The sequence below is a fragment of the Carassius carassius genome, chromosome 24, assembly GCF_963082965.1.
Source record: "Carassius carassius chromosome 24, fCarCar2.1, whole genome shotgun sequence".
NCBI lineage: Eukaryota > Metazoa > Chordata > Actinopteri > Cypriniformes > Cyprinidae > Carassius > Carassius carassius.
In genome coordinates, this window is record NC_081778.1 from 19,661,097 (window position 1) to 19,676,496 (window position 15,400).

Genomic DNA, 15,400 nt, shown 5'->3' on the forward strand with positions numbered 1-15,400 from the left:
GAAAATAATTAAGGGTTTCCAATATTGACAAAAAAATGGTATCCCTGGTATTTCTGGGATTTTATCGATAACAATAAATAGACAATAATGTCACTTTAATTGTGCTGATATCTAATTTCTAATTGTGCTGACAGATGACTCCTGAATTTTTTTTTTTTACCTTTACGCCATTTTTTCTAGAAGTGTGCACCATCTTTTAGGTCAAATACTTGCATTTGGGCTGTTACCAAGCAAATGCAATCAGTATCAACAAAAATGATCTTTGTAATGCAGCGAAAACAGAAGCTGCATCTGAAGTGCCATTGAGATGTTTTTACAAACTGTTTAATGCAGCTCTGTGGGACATGGTAACTTTAGCCTGCAGTTATAAATGAATAAATAATGTTCTGATATTTTAAAAATAAAACATTGAAAACTGATGTTCAAAATTATTTAAAAAATAAGAAGGTACCGTAAATGTTAAATTAAAACCAGCAGTAGGTGGAAGTGAGTCACTGTTAATAAGTGAGTCATTGCGATTGAACCGAATCATTTAAACGGTTGATTTATTCAGGAACGAATCACTGTCATGTTGCTCAGAGACGCAAAACAGTGGCTGTGTTTGGAATGATTTTTGTTTGAACTGTTGTATAAAAGCAATGTCACACTTGTAATTATGCTGACTTTTAGAGAAAAATGTAACTCTTCGTGTGATAATAACTATATTAAATTATATAAACTATATAGATCTATAAATTTTCTGCCCCATATCTTGAAAAATTTGATAATTCTAAATTTCCAGTGAAAGAACGCACTACAAATGCGTATGCGAACCAGTCTAGACCATCTAGACGTATGTGCACACTCTGTGATTTGTTTGGACGGGGGAGGGCGACGGGGGGAGGACTACTCCGGTGCTGCCAATCTGCGATCTTTTTTGGTGGCTGCAGGCATGTGGTGCATTTTTATTTATTTTTTCCCCCACTTCTTAAACTATTACGAATTTACATTCTGCATTTAAATTTATAGTAGGTTACACACTGAAAATCATCCTAGGGGTGGCCACAGGGGTGGCCAGAGTTTATTCAGTGGTGGCCGTGGCCACCCCTTGGGGGCGCCCCTGTTTTGTTGAAATGCCTTGATTATTTTTTCAATAGTACAGTATAACAGGGAAAAAACCCACAGCTGACATTCCTTTATATTTTGAGCAATGAAGATTAACAATATTTCTGAAACAATCAAGTATTTATAGATTCTCTAATTTTGATCTCCACTGTATGTCCACAGTAACATCTTAACATTCATCTTGCGCCTGCGATGTTGACTTGGACCGTCCATGCACAGCCCAATTTTTGCATCCGCGGATAGTCTGCATACAATAGCAGACTCTTTTGATGAAAAAAATTGCATTTTGCAGAACATTGACGGCCGAAGTTACTTTAAATGCAATGGCTGAAAATGCATTCACCTTTATTTTCTTGACGGTAGGCATTTTAAATTGTTGATTGAAATGAACTGATTCTGTACATGCTTGTGATAACACATCAGAGAAATAAACATTGTTACATTTAAAAAAATAGAAATATTTATATTTTATCTTTTGATAGTTATTTTAAATTACAAGTTTTTTATATAATAAAATCAGGGCTATTTTTATGCTTTTTAAATTAAATTTTTAAATGACCTTGCAAGACTATTTAAATGGGCTCTGGGGTCATATATAGCCAGGAGTTGATGTTCCCCACCCCTGATGTAGAACATGTTTCAATGTTCACAGAATACAACCCGAATTCCGGAAAAGTTGGGACGTTTTTTAAATTTTAATAAAATGAAAACTAAAGGAATTTCAAATCACATGAGCCAATATTTTATTCACAATAGAACATAGATAACGTAGCAAATGTTTAAACTGAGAAATTTTACACTTTTATCCACTTAATTAGCTCATTTAAAATTTAATGCCTGCTACAGGTCTCAAAAAAGTTGGCACGGGGGCAACAAATGGCTAAAAAAGCAAGCAGTTTTGAAAAGATTCAGCTGGGAGAACATCTAGTGATTAATTAAGTTAATTGATATCAGGTCTATAACATGATTAGCTATAAAAGCTTTGTCTTAGAGAAGCAGAGTCTCTCAGAAGTAAAGATGGGCAGAGGCTCTCCAATCTGTGAAAGACTGCGTAAAAAAAATTGTGGAAAACTTTAAAAACAATGTTCCTCAACGTCAAATTGCAAAGGCTTTGCAAATCTCATCATCTACAGTGCATAACATCATCAAAAGATTCAGAGAAACTGGAGAAATCTCTGTGCGTAAGGGACAAGGCCGGAGACCTTTATTGGATGCCCGTGGTCTTCGGGCTCTCAGACGACACTGCATCACTCATCGGCATGATTGTGTCAATGACATTACTAAATGGGCCCAGGAATACTTTCAGAAACCACTGTCGGTAAACACAATCCGCCGTGCCATCAGCAGATGCCAACTAAAGCTCTATCATGCAAAAAGGAAGCCATATGTGAACATGGTCCAGAAGCGCCGTCGTGTCCTGTGGGCCAAGGCTCATTTAAAATGGACTATTTCAAAGTGGAATAGTGTTTTATGGTCAGACGAGTCCAAATTTGACATTCTTGTTGGAAATCACGGACGCCGTGTCCTCCGGTCTAAAGAGGAGGGAGACCTTCCAGCATGTTATCAGCGTTCAGTTCAAAAGCCAGCATCTCTGATGGTATGGGGGTGCATAAGTGCATACGGTATGGGCAGCTTGCATGTTTTGGAAGGCTCTGTGAATGCTGAAAGGTATATAAAGGTTTTAGAGCAACATATGCTTCCCTCCAAACAACGTCTATTTCAGGGAAGGCCTTGTTTATTTCAGCAGGACAATGCAAAACCACATACTGCAGCTATAACAACAGCATGGCTTCGTCGTAGAAGAGTCTGGGTGCTAACCTGGCCTGCCTGCAGTCCAGATCTTTCACCTATAGAGAACATTTGGCGCATCATTAAACGAAAAATACGTCAAAGACGACCACGAACTCTTCAGCAGCTGGAAATCTATATAAGGCAAGAATGGGACCAAATTCCAACAGCAAAACTCCAGCAACTCATAGCCTCAATGCCCAGACGTCTTCAAACTGTTTTGAAAAGAAAAGGAGATGCTACACCATGGTAAACATGCCCCGTCCCAACTATTTTGAGACCTGTAGCAGAAATCAAAATTGAAATGAGCTCATTTTGTGCATAAAATTGTAAACTTTCTCAGTTTAAACATTTGCTATGTTATCTATGTTCTATTGTGAATAAAATATTGGCTCATGTGATTTGAAAGTCTTTTAGTTTTCATTTTATTAAAATTTAAAAAACGTCCCAACTTTTCCGGAATTCGGGTTGTACAATCAACCATTCATAATTATAGTGAACATTTTAGTGTTTGGGTATAAAATGGCTTCAAAACATTTTCATTAGCTAAATGATTGAATAGTTGGCAGTTCCTATAAGTATTACCAATCATCTTATCACAGTGAATCAACCTGTTTGTGATGGTTCTGGAATGTGGCTGGCCAGGCCGTCATGGCATTGGTATGGAGATTGGTGCTCAACTGCTGTTTCGTTTTTCTGCTTTTAAAGGTTGGCGTGTTTCTCAAATCTCCAAAGTTCCCTATTTGGATCTTTGGCAGCGAGACTCATCTCTCAGTATTCTTTACTAAGGTGAGTTAAATAAGCTCCTTTCTTCCTTCCCTCACTCTTCTACTCTCTCTCTTTCTTATTTGCTTTTATTTTATTTCGTTATTGAGTGAAGAATCAAAAACCCAAGAATGTGCTAGCAGATAGATTTAGTGCTTTTGACATCTTTTGGAAGAGAAAAGGACAAAGAGAGGGGCAGTATGGGATGGATGATGAGAGGCAGAAAGGTTTTTGGACTTATAAGGCATCCAGTGTGGTGTGTCCTGAATTCAGCCCACATAGCATGCGGTGAGATTTGGCACTCCAACATGCTCACGGAGAGGGATGGCTAATGTGAGGTGTATCCTGTTTCTGAGTGGAAATGTCAGTTCATATAACTGTAGTATGTGGTGTTAAAGCACATCCTTATGATTCTGATTCCATGGATTTCCAGAGTGCTGTCATTAGGGCTGGCTGGTAAATGATATCATTTTAAGATCATGAAGTTATGTTATGAACATTATGTTGTTAACGACGATAAGCTTTGAAGATTTTACTATGTAATGATTAAACTGACAGCCTGTCACTGCAGAAATGAACCTTACCACAGTGTGTACACAGTGGTAGTTTATACAGATCTGTTGTGTAGCATCTCTTTTGACAAATAATGCAATGTTTTGTTTTAAATGAATCCTTATATTTTCATTTGATTAAAGATTGTTTGAATTGAAAGTTTTATTAATTAGTTTGATTAATTTCATTAAACACAATTTTGATGATAAATTTGTAGTTAATCATAAAATACAGACAGAAAACACATAATTTAGGGAAAAATCTAATGAATTTTATGGGGCCCTAAATTAAAAGGTAGCTTACTCTGTGGATTTTAATCAATGTCATATGATATGGAGAAAATATTGTGATTAATATCGCCCATATCGCCCAGCCCTATTTGCCATATGGTTGTTAAACTGTTATGGCTACTCGCTCACTGACCAGTGTCAAAAGAGCTCATTCCAAGTCTTTGTGGTATTTTGGTCCCTAGATATGGCCTGGGTCCATCTTTTAGTGAATTCTTTCCAGCCATTTTATTGTTGCCCAGTTGAAAACCCTCATCCCATAGCTTGGAAAAGTAATAGCACACCTCAGGCTGCACTTTTTGAGGTTTCATTCATGTGAACAGGACAAATCCTGTGAGACATGTTACGTCCTGAGGTTTAATACTTGAGGATATGGGTATGTTTTCGTCTTCAGACTGTAAGTATGAGCAATAGAAATGGTGATGGTTGTGGTTTTTATCATATTGCCGTTGTCACCATTTTATTTTGTCATGCCTAATATCTCGCTTAACAATGGTAAAGTCAATGCAGTGCATGACTTCTCATGGCTTAAAGTAAGGCTGGGCAATATGGCCAAATATTATCACAATAAAATGTTTCATATCAGTCGATATCGATAATTATCACAATAAATTCCAAATTTTTATTTCTTACAAGTTTAAATGCAGATATTTGCTCCTAAGTGAAAGTTGTAGAAACCAACTGCCTGACAAAGATCAAATGTAAATTTATGTTCATTATCTAAAGCGGTAATGTCTGTAAAAACTGTAACAGCCTAATTTTTACATGGTGAGATTTAATTATTATGACTGTTTGAGTTTTATTCAAATTAACTGTTGGTTTTCCATAGTAGCATACATTTAACCTAGGGTGTCCGCGGGGTCTTAAAGAGTATTAAAAAGTCTTAAATGCACTTTCCAAGGTATTCACTTTTGTCCAGATATATCCAAAGAGGTTGTATGTTAATGTTAGCACGGTTAGCGATCACTCGACATGTGTTCCACGCCCGACCCCAACTGAACCATGCTCTGGCCTAGGGCAGGGTTCAGATCGCCTAGTGTGAGTACACCCTTAGTCCATTTACTACACTGCACACAGGATACACAATTGTAATAATTGTGATCATTATTTTACCTTCCATGATCATTCAGATTTGATCAGGTGCAGAACTGACATTTACCCAATGTTTGAAGGACTTGCTCTGGTGCATCTGATCAGGCACTCCGTAATCACAATTAAACCAGTCTGACCAGTCAGGTGTTTGTCATGAGAAGTGTTCCACAAAAGAGCTATGTTCTGCAGACAGTTATAATAATTGATGTTACAAATATGTCTTTTGAATATACTATGTGTACTAATTGTCCCATTATTTTCCCTCTTCATTAATTTTTGACAATCGTTTTGTTTATTGGTCTATTTCTGGTTTCTGGTTTCTCTTTCTAATAAACCTCTCATTGGGTTGGTCACTCAATTTATTATCGTGTGCTTCTTTCCCACTCTTCTGAATTATATTGCATTGATAAGTAGTTATCACAAGCTAAGACTGTTTAATTGTGCTGTCTCACAATCAATATATACTAAATGTAAGTTGCCAATGTAACCGGTTAAATCTTGAAGTGGCTATGAGTGTCACGATCAATAGATGGAGTGCCCATGAGCTTCAGTAGAGGGCACTCCAGTCAGGACCATTCCACCCATTCACCACCAGTTGTCACCTGGACACTAGCACCTCTCAAACTGCTGCACCACACCCGAACAACATTACCCATGAGTCACTGCATCACAATCACCCTGCCACACCTGCACCTCATTCATCAGCCAATTTCCTTGCCACACCTGCACCTCATTTACACACACACATAAAAGCAGCACACTCACTCACTGCAAAGTCTTGTTTAGCCAGTCTGACATTTCCGAGCGTTTTCCCTGTGTTTGTTATTCCTGTGTTTTGACCTTTGGACTGTTTATTCCGACTCTGATTCTCCTTGCTTAAGATCTAACAGCAGGTCAACTGGATCTGTGGTTAGGCTGGATTGGTGAGATGCTGACATTAAAACAGGAACCGATACCTCAGTGACAAGGGGATACCGGGCTGCTGGATCCTGGTATGGCGAAGTCTTCTGTGACGAGGAGTCGGAGGCGTTCGGATCCATATGCAGCATTTATTAAACAGAATGGTCATACAGGCAGAGATCAGGAATAGCGTCAGGTGTGTCAGGGATAACCAGAAACAAGCAGAGATCGGGACAGGCAGCGGAGAATCAGAGTCGGAATAAACAGTCCAAAGGTCAAAACACAGGGAAACCGCTCGGAAATGTCAGACTGGCTAAACAAGACTTCGCAGTGAGTGAGAGTGAGTGTGCTGCTTTTATGTGTGTGTAAATGAGGTGCAGGTGTGGCAAGGAAATTGGCTGATGAATGAGGTGCAGGTGTGGCAGGGTGATTGTGATGCAGTGACTCATGGGTAATGTAGTTCGGGTGTGGTGCAACAGTTTGAGAGGTGCTAGTGTCCAGGTGACAACTGGTGGTGAATGGGTGGAATGGTCCTGACTGGAGTGCCCTCTACTGAAGCTCATGGGCACTCCATCTAATGATCGTGACAATGAGGTCTTAAAATGTGTGGGAAAAATAAGGGGTCTTCAAAAGGTATCAAATTTAATTCCACGATTCCTTTATATACCCTGTAACCACAGTTAAAACCACACACATAGCACCTCATTACCATCATAAATATGTAATTATATAGTTTCTAGGAATTTATATGAGAAACGGTAGTTTAAATACATTTACAGGGTTTCCGCAGGTCTTAAAAAAAAGTCTTAAATTGTACAGGAAAGTCTTAATTATGATTTCAAGAGGTCTTAAATTTGGGGATGGAAAGACCAGAATTGCAATATGGCTGAATGTGACAATTTAACTTCAAAAGGCTAACGTTATGATTTCATTAAATAAACATTAGTGCTGCACGTTCAAAGTTCAGTTCTGTGCTGCTTTGTGTTCTGCTGTTACCGGGGAAACCGTTATGTTCTACCAAACGCTTCACCTGTTGGCAGAGAATGAATGAGTTGATATGTTCAGAGTTCAGACCAATACGAAAATCGACTCATGTTTAATTTAGTTTATACTGATTTCATTTGCTCGGTAAAAGCCCAAATGCGAGAATTGGACTCATAATCTGGTGCACTCTTTTAGAAAAAAATGTCTTGAAGGTAAAAATGGCCATAAAAGTAGTGCTGTGAACACACAGAAGATGAAGAACATAAAAAAATTCTGGCGCCAGCTGTTAGCACAATTAGAGATAAGATATCAGCACAATAACACAGTCTATAGCAAAATATTATTTAATTACCGTTATCGATAAAATCCCAGAAAATTATCGGGATTTTTGTATTTTTTTTTGTACATAAACACTCCGGTTACTAACGTAACCTAGGTCCCTGAGATAAATAAGCTCTATTTGCCAGAGTGGAGGTTGTCCTGTAGGGCTTAGATGGATGTACTGCATGGGTTTTTACCATAGACTGTATAAAAACATGGACATGGTGTCCGTAATGTCAACCGTAGAGTGCTGAAGAGAGTTTTTGAAGCTTAAAGTGTACAGTGCGGGCCATCGCCATCTTGGCAGCGCGTCACCGCGCGACTCTCCTGGACACTCAAAAATGGGCAAAAAGGCAGGAGCTGGTTGCTGAAGCCACGCCCACCTGTCACTCAAGTGACCACGCACTTAATTATGCAGAACTTTAAGGCGTAATATAATTTAAACAGATGAGTTCTAAAAAAAAGAAATTCACCCCCCTCACAGTTGTCAAGGGCACAATTAGCTATATAGACCAAAATCATTTTTTGCAACAGGCTGTAAAAGTTTTTCTGCTGGTAAGTTGGGCATTTTAACATGGGGAGTCTATGGGACTGAGCCAGCCTCAAGTGGTCAGTCGATGAATTTCAGTTTTAGTTACTTCCTTGTTGGCTTCACGAGAAAAAGCAGGAGGTTGCTGCTCAGCAACCACCTCTTCGAGAGGAGGGAGCTTTCCATATTCTCTTTCTTCAACGCCGTAATGAGAACAGCAGAAGTGGAGGACTTATGACACACCAAATAGGGGATGCGCCATATCCTGGTGAGTTTGTTATGAACTTCCAGGAAGAACAGGGCGGGCCGCTGGCGAGAAGAACATTGACTGTGTCCTATCAGGAACAACTCGTCTAAAAAGCTGTGAGCAGGCTCTTCTGGAGCCGACCAAGCTAGGCCAAAATCCTCTACAGCCTTGATGAGAATGTGGATCAGCTCACTCTCCACAATGGGCAGAGTTCGTTGAAATGAAAGGAGGGTGTCAGGATCTTAGCAGGAGCACGCCCACTCCTCTGTGTCAGAAGCGTTCAATGACTTAGAGTCATCAGCGACAACTTCCTCCTCAGATCTGCCAAAGGAAATCAATCCACTCGCAGCCGAGGTGTGCTGATCCTCACGTGTGAAGCACACAGGTGAATCACGAGCTGTGTGGCGGTGTGAGTTCACTCAAGCTCGATTGGTCCCTGATACTCTGCTGTTTCTTCATCCAAGATCATGCTTCCTTCGGCTTCTTTCTTAAGAGTCCAACGAAGAGATGATCTTCGCTGAAGGAGAAAAATTCTGATGAATGACCTTCAAAGCCGACTTATATACAGTAGTAGTGGGCTACTCCCTTTTGGTGGGTTGAAATACCATTTGTTCGTGCAGTTACGTGAACATTAACAAATCATGCTTCAGTATCAGAGTTAACAGGAGTTTCCCCATAAGCATGTTAAACACCACAGGAGAGACCGTTCGATAGGGAATATTATATCGAACATTTATCAAACTTCTGTTATTGGTTTATCAAGGATAATTATCATTTTATCGCCCAGCATTAGCTTAAAGCTTTATTCAACTACATGAGAGCAATACTTTTTAAAACCCTCTGGATTATAGTGTTTACTGAGTTTTGTGTGAGTACCCATGTTTTATCTTTTTATTCAACAGAGGAAATGAAAGCTTTAGCCTAAGTTCTGCCAGGAAGACTCAATTACTTCGTCACTAATTACCTTCCTCATTATCCAATCACGTCTTTATACTTTGGTATAAAAGATCGTACTTACACATGTTTGAGTTCACAGATGCCGACGTGATAACAACCTCCACCCTCCCCACCACCACCAGGATGGTCCTGTCCTTACCTTCCAGGGGGGGTCGGCTGCGCCCCTGCCTTCGTCTTCAGGCAGGAAATGCAGGTCCGCTACCCTCGGATTACGAACCATGGACGGGGCTTTCCGCCAAAGAAATTTATAATTATGCTTGCTGAGTTGTCAATAAATGTATGCTTCGTACGTTTTATCTCCCGAGTCTTTCTGGTAGAAATGCTTGTTTCTCATAAAGGTTTACACCTGGAGGAAAACAAGATTGACAGCAAGCATTAATCTTGGTCTTACACTTAAGGCCAGTTATTGTCAGTACATTATTCGCTTCCGGCATTTGTGCATGTGCTGAGAGAGGGTCACACTAGAGACTAATTTTTTTCTATGATTTGTTTCCTTCCTGTTCAGGAAATTTCTGATTGAGATGGAGTACTCCTATCATTTTCTTATGTATTATGTTTTTTCTCTGAAATTCAGTGAGCGTTTCCTCTTGAATGTCGCAAAATACTTCATGCTTAATTTTACAGTTGCAAAATAACCAATGTCATGTTAAATGTTACCATGTTACTATACTGTATGCAGCACTAATGTTACTTTGTTTCTAGAATTTAATTATGTCTTTCATGATTGATGTCTCATCCTGATTAGAGCTGCAGGATCAATATCTTTAGGACTAACAAAGACTCATCTCAATAATTCTGCCCATGAATAACCCTTCATTGTTCCTGTGTGGAGGCCGGTAGTACTGTGTGTTATAGTCTGTTAGTATAGTAACTATATAGTCTGTGTACATATTAGCTATAAAATTTACAATATCCATCTCATCTAAGATATATCATTACACATCTATCATTAGACACTGATAGTTTCCCCATCCCTTGCTCCTGCGTTTTCAGACTCCTTAGTTACTTCCCAAGTTTCTTAGACCAAATCTAAGCTTGACTACAGTATAATCTGTTAGCCCCATTGTAGTCAGTTGTTGTGATCCTAACATAATTACATTCTTCAGAATCAGTAATGTAACAGTAGTTCAGATGCTTCTTCTATTATCAAGTAGCATCTTTTGTCTTATTTAGTAAATTGGTTGATTCAGTTCACAGATTCATTGATTTGTGTAATTGTTCCTCAATGATCTCAGAATTCTTTGTTATATTTGTCTTCCGTTTCTCCTAAAATAGTTATTTAATAAAATACAGTTTTGTGTACCACTATTTGTTTCACAGCTCTCTGGAATACATTCTAATTAGTCAGCTGTGGTGTTCTGTGGCCAAATGTTTTTATATGACTGCTACATTGGATAATTGTAACCATTGTCCTAGGCAACCAATTTCCTACATGCTACTTTAATGTTTCTCATATCATTCTGGTCTTTTTCTTCTCACATAATATAGTAATTGCAGTCCAAATATTTAATGTATATTTGTTTATTCAGGAAATACTTCAATAGGAGAGAAAGCTGTGCTTTTAATTTGTGAATCTCTTGAAGTTGTTAAACATCAGTTTCTCACTAGCTTTTCATAGTTCTTTATTCAATAATATTGAGGATGTAGCATCTTAGTGAAGATCTGAACCTCTTGTTAATCTGCTCTCTTATACAAACATCAGCCCTGTTCAGTGCACAGACACACACACACACACACACACACAAACAATCAGTTATGCTCTCACAGGGCACCCACTGCTCTCTCTCCACTTTCTTTCTGGGGCTGATTAGCGGAGCATAGCCTCAGGTGAGTAATGCCACGATTTCCGGTAGGAAAGCTGATCTTTTCCCCCCAGAGCTCTCTCTGTGTCCATCTGGTTTAGTTTTCCCGCTGGAGTCACCAGTAGAGTCAGCCACTCTGCCAGTCCCTCAGAGAGGGAAAAAGCTCTTGGGCAACAACTCAAAGAGCAGCTGTTAACAGGATGCTCACTAAAGCCTTTGGACTAATTAGGTTGAGCTTGCATTGCCTAGTTAGCTAGTTTTATGATAAAATTCTGTTTATTTGACCTTTTGATTGTCCTGAAATAGCCTGTTTGTTGTTGTTGTTTTAATCATTAGGAGTACACAATTTCTTGATAACTGTCCAAAATTATCATGTTTGGTTGATTATTTAGGAAAGGGGGATAAAATTAAATATCCAATATTGGTTGATAATTATGTAATTTTGGTTTATTTAGACTAGACTAGACTGGTTTCAGTATGATATCCTTATATTTGACAGCTGCTCATTAGGTGTGGAGAATTTATATGGTTTTGTGGTTGATCTGGTCTAATTTTTGTTGACCTCTGCATTTTTTCAGTGGTTTCCTAAGTTTATTTTAGACACAAAGATTTCTCTCTTATGGGATTTGTCTGTTAATGCAGTTAGTTTGTAATGTGTCATGGAATGCCCCCCCCCCTCTCTCTGTGTGCGCGCATGAGTTAAGTGTCTCTAATGTCAAGTTTTAAACCCATTTCCCTGCAGATCTATACTCCCATTATTGTCTTTGTTTGTCTCTCTGTCTCTGCTTTTAGCTTCTAATAGGGTTTGTGTTCCACTCTTATCTGATTTATGTGCACACAAAGCAGCAGACACTACACAAATGACCTTTCACAGAGGTCCTGAGAGGGCCATGGACACACACAGACACAGCAGTGGACACTGGAGGAATGATCTCAGGTCCCAGTGGATGAACAGCCACACATACCCTGAGGACAGTGAGTAATGGAATAGCAGCTTTTAGCACAGCACACTGGTGACTATAACCGTGTATAATGCAGAGAAACATGATCTGTGACTACTGAACCAGAGTACCCCTGTTTATACCAAATCTGATGCTTCTCTTGCTCGCACACCCACTCAGAATGGTGATTAATGGGTCTTCTGATGCTGTGGCCTTTGTTGGACATCAAGATGATGGTGTCCCTCTTTGAACACACTCACTTTTTTTACCTCTCCTCTTATATCTGCTTTCATGCTCTGCTTTGATTTGAGGTGATGAGCTTCACATCCCTTATTTCCTTCCATCCTGCTCTGTTTTTCTGGAGTCTGTATGCAAGTATGGGATGTTAACCTTCTCGTCTCTCGGTTCCTTGTTCCACTCATCAGACCACATTTTGTCTCTGCTCTGATGAGGTTAACATCCTCATGTCTTTACTGATCCCTTGGACCTCTTCTCCTTCCTGTCCACCCTTCAGGGGCCTGATCCCTTCTTATACCCACAAACCACTGCAACCGGCCCTTAGCTCACAAAGCTGTTTTCGTACAGTTTCCAATTCGGCCCTCTGCTCTGCGCAAAATACTTCGTAAATGATGGCGCTATAAAAATGAGGGATGTAATTTAATGGTTCCAAAACATAGTGAGATACTTATGGAGAAAGTATTCGGGGGCTTCAGAGGTAATCTTTTGACATAAAGGCTTAATTTTTCCATCGAGGAGGAAGCAAACGGATGGATGGATGGATATACTGTTGTTATGATGTTAAGAATGTTAAGAAGTTCCACTATTTGACCATTTAAATACTTTAATTAGTCATAGCAAACCATTTTTCAAATTTTTGTACTACTAAAACATCTGAAAACAATGAATAGTAAGCCTTTTCCCATTATTTAGCTTAACAACATGGTAGCATCAAACTATTAAAATTTTACGTGGAGCATTTTAAGTTGGTCACTTCTAAGGTTCTGTATATAACTGAATGGGTAATAGTCAGTGAGTCTCACTAGGTTTTGGAACAGAGCTCTTTGAGAGGAAAAAGAAACTGCAATGCTGGTTAAGTCGTCTGGTGCACACCAGGGCTCTGTCATTCTCTGCTAATTTACTGACTCTATGCCCCTAAACACAAACACTCGCCTTACTTTTATGAGTCCCACAGTAGCTCACCTCACTGCTGCAGTCGCGCTTCTGTAGAGCCCTGCTTTGCTACCGTGAGGTGCCCTCGATCTTTTGTACTGCCACGTAGGACCAACATGTTCTCACAGCGATAGCGCAACAGTGAATGTGATCCAACACAGGCTCTGATTTCTGTCAGCCTGAAAGACTTCAATCATCACATTCTTGTATGTCTTAATGAAAGGATGGCACAGTGGAATATACACTAACATTATGTAAAGGAGCAGAATAGGAGGGAAGGAAAATAATATCTCTTAATAGATTCCAGTCTCATCAGATACCATGTATTTCCAGTTTCATCAGACAGTTGTCTCTCAGAGGCATTGTGCTGTCTGACATATCATTAATCATTCCTTTAGTGGGATCTGATCTATTATACAAGCTTCAGCTTTGTAGTGCCGCACTTACGCACACATATGAACGCACTAGCAATTCTATGAGAAAGAAATATAACCTATTGAGGTCCTTTCACACCTAGAATGATAACTATATTAGTGTCCACATCAGTGGACAATTACGTTCCAATGTCAAGTGGGTTCTAATTGTCTGTCAGTGTCTTTATTGTTCATCAGTCATATAACCGTACATGTGCCATCATCGGCCCTGCCTTGTATTTCATTTCTATCAAGGCTCTACATAGCTGTATGGCCAAACATACACACACTACTTAATACCCAAGGGACTCGTAATACATGCAGGGCCTCACATTCTCTCTTAACCCACAACAATGGCTTCTTTAGTGGCCTCTCACTAACACTGACGCCTGTATAGTGAATACTTCACCAACAAAAGAAATGAACACGACAGGGAGATGAAGAGATATTGTTAAATGTACAAATGGACAGACCTCGACTTCAAAAGTGAGACGCCAGAGGGAGTAAAGAGTGGATGTGATAGTCTAGTCAGTGACCCAGCCAGCACTGACATATCGGGTGTCTAAAGCGCTGCTGTCTGATGCTGGTGACATTTTCTCTGCCATTGAGAACTTCAGAGGAGCAGATCTACCCGTAGTTTGAGTTACAGTGGTCTATTAGCCGTAATTGGTAATGTGACTAATGTGACTGTGTAATTGTTGCTGTTGCTTTGATGTTGGTTAAACACTGTGCTTGTTGTTCAGAGTTTGACTGCTGAGAAGACCTCCTTGAATGGGTTTTCACCTCAAAACCCATGAACCCTTGCACCTAAACCAGACTCTCACAGAGATACCAATCTTTCCTTCAAGACTAATTCCATCTGGTTGAAAGTTTCAGTGACAACAGGTGGTCTTTTGCAAAGCATGGTCAATTCAAAAGTAGGATTGTTTTGTCTAAAACCATTTAAATTGCAGCAGGTTGCTAAGCTGCTCTACTAGGTAGTATCCAGGGCTGGTATTCAATTCTGATCGACAAGCTTTCAATTTGATTTAATTCTGATTCATTTAAGCTGCATTACCAATTTGGGAAGTCTCTTATGCTTATCAAGGCTGCATTTATTTGATTAAAAATACATTAAAACATTAATATTGTGGAAACAATTTTCAACAGCCATTACTCTGGTCTTTAGTGTCACATTGTCCTTCAGAAATCATTCTAAGTTGCTATGTAAAAGTCTTTACTATCTCGAACGATTTAATGCAATTCAATTCTAACTGAAAAAACTCAGTATTTCCTGTGTAGATCTGTTCTTTTAAATATTTTGATATTATAAATACTTATAAATATTTTTAGAAGTGTTATTATTATTCATTACAAGAGCTGGCTCATAAGGAACTATAGTGGGGACTATAGTGCTTGCGGTGAAGGTTTTTTGATTTTTAGAAGAGTTCTGATACCAGCAACTAGGGATCCCATCAGGCCACATGAGGCGTGAATCTGTGTGTGCATTCATGAGATTTGTGTATGGTCTCATGGATATTTCTGAAGCTCAGTCGTCAGCATCTAATG

At 39.3% G+C, this 15,400-nt stretch overlaps 1 pseudogene; it reads left to right on the forward strand.

Annotated features, from left to right (window-relative positions):
- Positions 1-15,400, forward strand: part of LOC132103506 (ubiquitin carboxyl-terminal hydrolase MINDY-3-like) — a 65,172-nt pseudogene that overhangs the window by 14,254 nt on the left and 35,518 nt on the right.